This window comes from Rhinolophus sinicus, chromosome 2 (genome assembly GCF_057876585.1).
Source record: "Rhinolophus sinicus isolate RSI-liver-muscle chromosome 2, RSI-T2T, whole genome shotgun sequence".
Lineage (NCBI taxonomy): Eukaryota > Metazoa > Chordata > Mammalia > Chiroptera > Rhinolophidae > Rhinolophus > Rhinolophus sinicus.
This window is the reverse complement of record NC_142502.1, coordinates 97273668-97279896: the sequence shown is the minus strand read 5'-3', so window position 1 is coordinate 97279896 and position 6229 is coordinate 97273668. Positions and strand designations below refer to the sequence as shown.

The following is a 6229-nucleotide window of genomic DNA, read 5'->3' as shown; positions in this document are numbered from 1 at the left end:
TAATTATAGAATCACTACCAGATTCCCTAAGTGCCTTATTACTACGCCTCCTGGAAGTTACAAAAGCTCAAAGTTATTTTGTTTCTTTCCTAGACTTTCGGTTTAAGAGAGAAAATATTAAAAAAATACATACACGCAAGTGTGCATACACATACACATGTGCACACACATCAAGACTTTATATATTTTGAAATTCCTTAGAATTCCCATATCATTATATTTTTAAGTTTGTATTTAATAAGTATGTTAAAGATAAAAATACAATTTTACTCATCTCTTATCTAAATATTGCATAAGAATTAATCTTCTTTAAATGTATCAATTTCAGACCTGTTATACTCCTAAATAAAGCATGGTGACTAATAAAACTGAAGAATTCCTTTTAAATTATGAAGTCAATGTAGTTGATATTAAGTATATTGCAAATGTAAAAAAGTATATGTGAAGTTTGATAAAGAGCAAAATATATGATAAAGGAAGTAAATATATAAAAAGAAAACATACTGCTTAAGCAAAATATATAATCCAGATAGAGTGTTGAAGTGTTTATTTGCAATTATAAGAGTTATCCAATTCATATGTGCTTTTTCAAGCAAAAATACAGCAAATTTCCTAAAAGTCCTCTACCAAACATAAATAACTTTCTTCTTTAATAATAAATTTAGATTTAAAAAAAGAATAATCTCAGTGATACAGAGGTCATGTAACAGTGAAAAGGGGTTAATTCATCAGAAGGATATAACAATCCTAAACATTTATACACCTACTATGGAGTTTCAAAATACATGAAAATACATGAAGCAAAAGTGGAAAGAATTACAAAGAGAACTAGAGAAATCCACAATTATAGTCAGAGATCTCAATACTTCTCTTTCAGTAATTAATAGAATAAATAGACAGAAAATTAGAAAAGATGTTACATTTAAAGAATACTATCAACTAACTTAATCTAACCGATATTTATAGAACACTGCAGCCAACAATAGCAGAATAAATATTCTTTCCAGATGGATATAGAACATTTATCAAGATAGAACATGTTCTGGACCATAAAACTATTTTCAATAAATTTAAAATGATTCAGATCATGCAGCATATGTTTTCTGATCATACTTAAATTAAATTGGAAATCAACATCAGAAAGATTTCTGGAAAATCTCCAATTTTGGAACAAAGTGGCACTTTATAAATAACACATAGATCAAAGAAGAAATCAAGAGGAAATTAGAAAGTATATTTGACTGAAAATATAAAACAGCACATCAAAATTTGTGTGATGCCATTAAGTAGCACTTAGGGGAAATTTTATAGCACTAAGTGCCTATCTTAAATCAATTACCTTAGTTTCTACCTTAGGAAAGTATAGAAAGAAGAGCAAAAAAAAAAAAAAAAAAAGAAAGAAAAAAAGAAAGAAGAGCAAATTTAACTCAAAGAAGGAGGAGGAGACCATGTGCTGCGCTGTCAGAGCCTGTGGACTGTCCATTTGAGCTCCTCCTCTGCCTGTGATCTTTCTCCTTTTGTCTCAGCATTTCTCTTCCATCTTCTAACCTTCGCTGTGAATTCAGTGAACACCGTTTTCATTCTCTGTAAGTGTCCTTTCTTGCACTCTCACTATGTAGAGAAATAAACCCCAAATGACGGCATTGTTCTGTGAGCTGCACACCCTAAGTCAGAGGAATCAGTCACCATAGGTGGTCAGAAGCCTGACCTGCCATTTGCCTTTACTCTGAATATTTCTGTTCAAAGATGCTAAAAACAGAAATCTGCCAGTGTGAAACTTTTTCTACTCTCTGAAATGATTCAAGTACACTAATTTTCCATACTTTGTGCTTTTGTCAGAATAATAAATTATTCCAATTAAAAAAGAACACATTGATAAACTGGACTTCACTGAATTTGAAAATCTCTGCTTTTCAAAAGATACTGTTAAGTGAATGAAAAGACAAGGCACAAACTGGAAAAAACATTTACAAGTCATATATCCGATAAAGGATTTGTGTTTAGAAAATACAGGGAGGCCAGATGGCTCAGATGGTTAGAGTGTGAACTCTGAGCAACAGGATTGCCGGTTGGATTCCCACATGAGCCAGTGAGCTGCACCCTTCACAACTAGAGTGAAGACAACGAGCTGCCGCTGAGCTGCCATTGAGCTCCCAGGCGGACGGAGGGCTCAGTTGGTTACAGCGCGTGCTCTCAACAAGGTTGCCGGTTCTACTACCACAACTAGATTGAAAACAGCGACTGGACTTGGAGCTGAGCTGCACCCTCCAAAACTAAGATTGAAAGGACAAGAACTTGACTTGGAATAATGGGCCCTGGGAAAAACACACTCTTTCCCAATAAAGTCCTGGAAATACACAGTCCTGTTCCCCTTCCCCAATAAAATCTTTAAAAAAAATAGAAAGAAAGCAAATATAAATAACTCCCCAAACTCAACAATAAAAAAAGAAACAACCTAATTTTTTTAAATGGGGAAAAGATTTGAACAGACATGTTACCCAAAAACATATAAGGAGCTAAATGAGCACATGAAAAGATGCTCAGCATCATTTGTCATTAGAGAACCCAGGTTAAAACCACAAAGAAATACCACTATACACTTATCAAAATGGCTAAAATGAAAAACTTATCGTCTGTACTAAGGCTGGCAAGGACGTGGAGAAACTGGAATTCTCATATACTGTCACTGGGAATGCAAAATTGTAAGCCGCTCTAGAAAAAATATTGCCAGTTTCTTTAAAAAGCTAAAATGATATTTACCTGAGATAAATGAAATCCTAAGTCCATACAAAGTCTTGTACACAGATGCTTATAGTGTTCTTATTCCTAATGGCCCCAAACTGCAACCACACATGCCCTTCACTGGGCAAATAGATAAACAGACTGTGGTACACTCACGCCATGGCATCCTGCTCAGCAAGGAATAACAAACTATTAACATACATAAAAACGTGGATGAATCTTAAAGGCATTAGGCTGAGTGAAAGAAGCCAGACAAAAAGAGTCCATACTGTATGAATTCACTTCTGTAACATCCTAGAAAACGCAAACTAATATATAGTGACAGCAAATCAGTACCTTGTGGGGTGGGGAGCGCAGGAAGGGGCGGGAGGCGGGGATTCTGAGGAAACGTTTGGAGGTAACACATATGTTAATGAGCTCAATCATGGTGATGGTTTCACTGGGATACACTTATGTCAAATTATATATGTTAAACATGATATATTATCATATGTCAATTATGCTTCAAGAAAGCTATTAAATAAACACTTAAAATAATATCAAATGTTTGAAGTAGATGTTTGCTCAATTTGTCTTCAATTCTGGCTTAAGCTGCTCTGATAGTTTCTAAACCAAAACACAAAGTGAAGTTTCATTTTTCTGTTTTTGTTTCTTTTAAATATTTTATTGGGGAAGGGGAAAAGGACTTCTTTGAGGAACAGTGTGTACTTCCAGGATTTTTTCCAAGTCAAGTTGTTGTGCTTTCAATCTTAGTTGTGGAGGGCACAGCTCAGCTTCAAGTTGTTGTCCTTTCAGTCTTAGTTGTGAGGCACAGCTCAGCTCCAGGTCCAGTTGCCATTGCTCGTTGCAGGGGACGCAGCCCACCATCCCTTGCGGGAGTCGAACCGGCAACCTTATGGTTGAGAGGATGCACTCCAACCAACTGAGCCATCCAGGAGCTCAGCAGCAGCTCAGCTCAAGGTGCCGTGTTCAATCTTAGTTGCACGGAGCAGAGCCCACCATCCCTTGTGGGAGTCGAGGAGTCGAACTGGCAACCTTGTGGTTGAGAGCCCACTGGCCCATGTGGGAATCGAACTGGCAGCTTTTGGTGTTAGGAGCACGGAGCTCTGACTGCCTGAGCCACCGGGCCGGCCCCAAAGTGAAGTTTCTTGATCTGTGATAATGTGTAATCTTGTACTGTCTCATATGGTTGGCTAAGTGATGCATAACTGCAAAATCCTCAAGGTCAGGCCTCAAATCTTACACTTTTCTTGCATCCTCCTCCAGTGTCCAGACACAGAAAAGTTTAGCAAGTCCGTTTTGATTAACCAAGTAAGTGTCTTTTGCACTATTTGACAAATTCGGAAAGGAGGGGATTCAAAATAGAAAAGAATGATTTTTTCTCTATTTTTATTGTTTTACTTCTCTGGAATACAGCATAGAGGACACAGGGAAAAAACTACAGCACCGACAGTATCCTTTATGCAACCTGAGGTACACATACAGATACCCCTGTCCCAGGGTTACACTAGAGAGCTCTGGGTTGAAGGCTGATGAAGACATACTGAGGTGAAAGGATTGCCTGACTGCAATTCGCTTCATTTCACTCCCTTATTTTGACCAGGAAGGTGGCACTGACCAGAAAAGGAAGGAGAACTCTAGGAGTGCTTGATAAATAACAATGCCCTTTAAGAAACCATCCTCGGTGAGCAGGATTTCTCTCCACATTGGCCAAAAGGGTGGCAGTAGGGTCTCTACTTGAACAGATCAGCAAAAGTGAAAGAGATGGAAATAGAACTACCATGAGAACCTGGGAGATCTACCACTCACGGGAGAGAAAAGGGCCAACATTATTCATTATAGTGGCAGGTAAAGTTGATTATCTTTGATTTCCGCCGTGGGAACTCTCTACTGCCTGCAAAAATACGTCTGTTGTAGAAAATTATATTGCCCTGGGCTTTACTTTTGTAGATTATGTGGGCATAAGTGGTGACAAAGAACATCCAGAAACAGTGCATGAATATACGGGACACCAAGCCAAACCAGCGCATGACTCTGACCTCCCAATGCTGGTGTCATTGTCAGTAAGGATTTGTAGTACGATGTTTCAGTTTCATAGAAGAAGATCCAAGTGATGTAGATCACCAAGCCCCTGCACATCTGGGCGTGTACTGAGGATATGAGCAAGCAGCTGATGATGGTGGTGATGCAAGACAGGAAGAGGGCGATATTCAAACTCCAACAGATGAGGAACTGACGTATCAGGAGAATTACGCTCTCGTTCCATTGGTTAACCTCAGTGCTATTGCTGCTCCTCAGTGGCTTCTGTTCGAAGATGACGTACGTGTCAGTGGCTACGATGGTAAAACCCCTGCTAACACGGTGCCTGTTTTGGCGGTCATCCCACACCAGTGTTTCTGTCTCATGCTGAGAATGCCTGTGGAGACAAACAGTATAAGGGGGAATTCTGCTTCCTATCCATGTGGCAAATTAAATTACCAGGGTGTCTGCCTCCAGTCCTAAAGGAGAAACGACAGAGAGAAATATGAAACCAGGAAATAACTGTAGGAAGACAGAAGACTGTTTACAATTGATTGGGAGTGGGAGTGGGGAGGAGGGAGGATGCAGTCTGCTGGCAGCGAGCAGATCAATTACAGGAGTGGTTCTCAACCTGTCTTCACATTCAAATTGCTGAAAGTACGAGGCCCAGGCCCTATCTCAGACCAATTAGAACATTTTCTAGGTTGGTCCCAAATATCAGAATTTTTCAAAACTTCCTAGTGATTTTCATATGTAGCCAGAAATGGAAAATACTGAGCAGAAAAAGGTAATTTAAATGATCTTTCCTAGCTTTGCTTTGGGCAACCATTGCTGCCCCCTCATGGGGAAATTGGTGGCACTTGTCCAACCTTGAGTGCAGGTGTCCTTAGGAGAAAAATCTGGGCAGCACAATAGCCCTGCAGGGGTGAGGAGTTGATGAAAATAGGAGGCTTTGAGTAATCCCTCCTCTGCTACAAATCAAAACTTAAGGAATATAACGAAAGGTGTACTTTAAGGAAAATTGAGAGCCTTAGGATAGAATAGCCTTGTAATAGAAAAGTAAAAGCAACAATGAGCTAAGTGTTCAACTCAAGAAGTTAGGGAAAAACAACAATAAAAACAACAAAAAATAGAAGGAAGAAAATAAACAGAATAGAAAACAATGAAAAGTAAATGTTGAAAAAGCAGGGGGATTTCTGAATGATTAGGTTTTGGGGGGCAACTAGCTGCTAAAAACAACTAATGCTGGATAAAATAGTTTTAAAATATTCTTAAGAGCACAGAAGTACTGAAAAGGTAGGAGGTAAGAGGTAGAAAGCCAAAGTCTATAGAGTTTTAAGAACTGGAACAGGTGAGCAAGCATGGAAATCAATTTTACTCTGAGGATATTTGCAAATCTGGCCAAACTTGAATTTCATTTAAGAGAGAGCTCTGTAGAGTAAGAACAAATGAAATCAAAGCTCAGGGT

General features: G+C 38.6%; 1 pseudogene; it reads right to left on the bottom strand.

Moving 5' to 3' along the window:
• Positions 1–4470: 4470 nt before the first annotated feature.
• LOC109439658 (transmembrane protein 217 pseudogene) lies at positions 4471–5147 on the bottom strand (annotated as a pseudogene).
• Positions 5148–6229: the final 1082 nt, after the last annotated feature.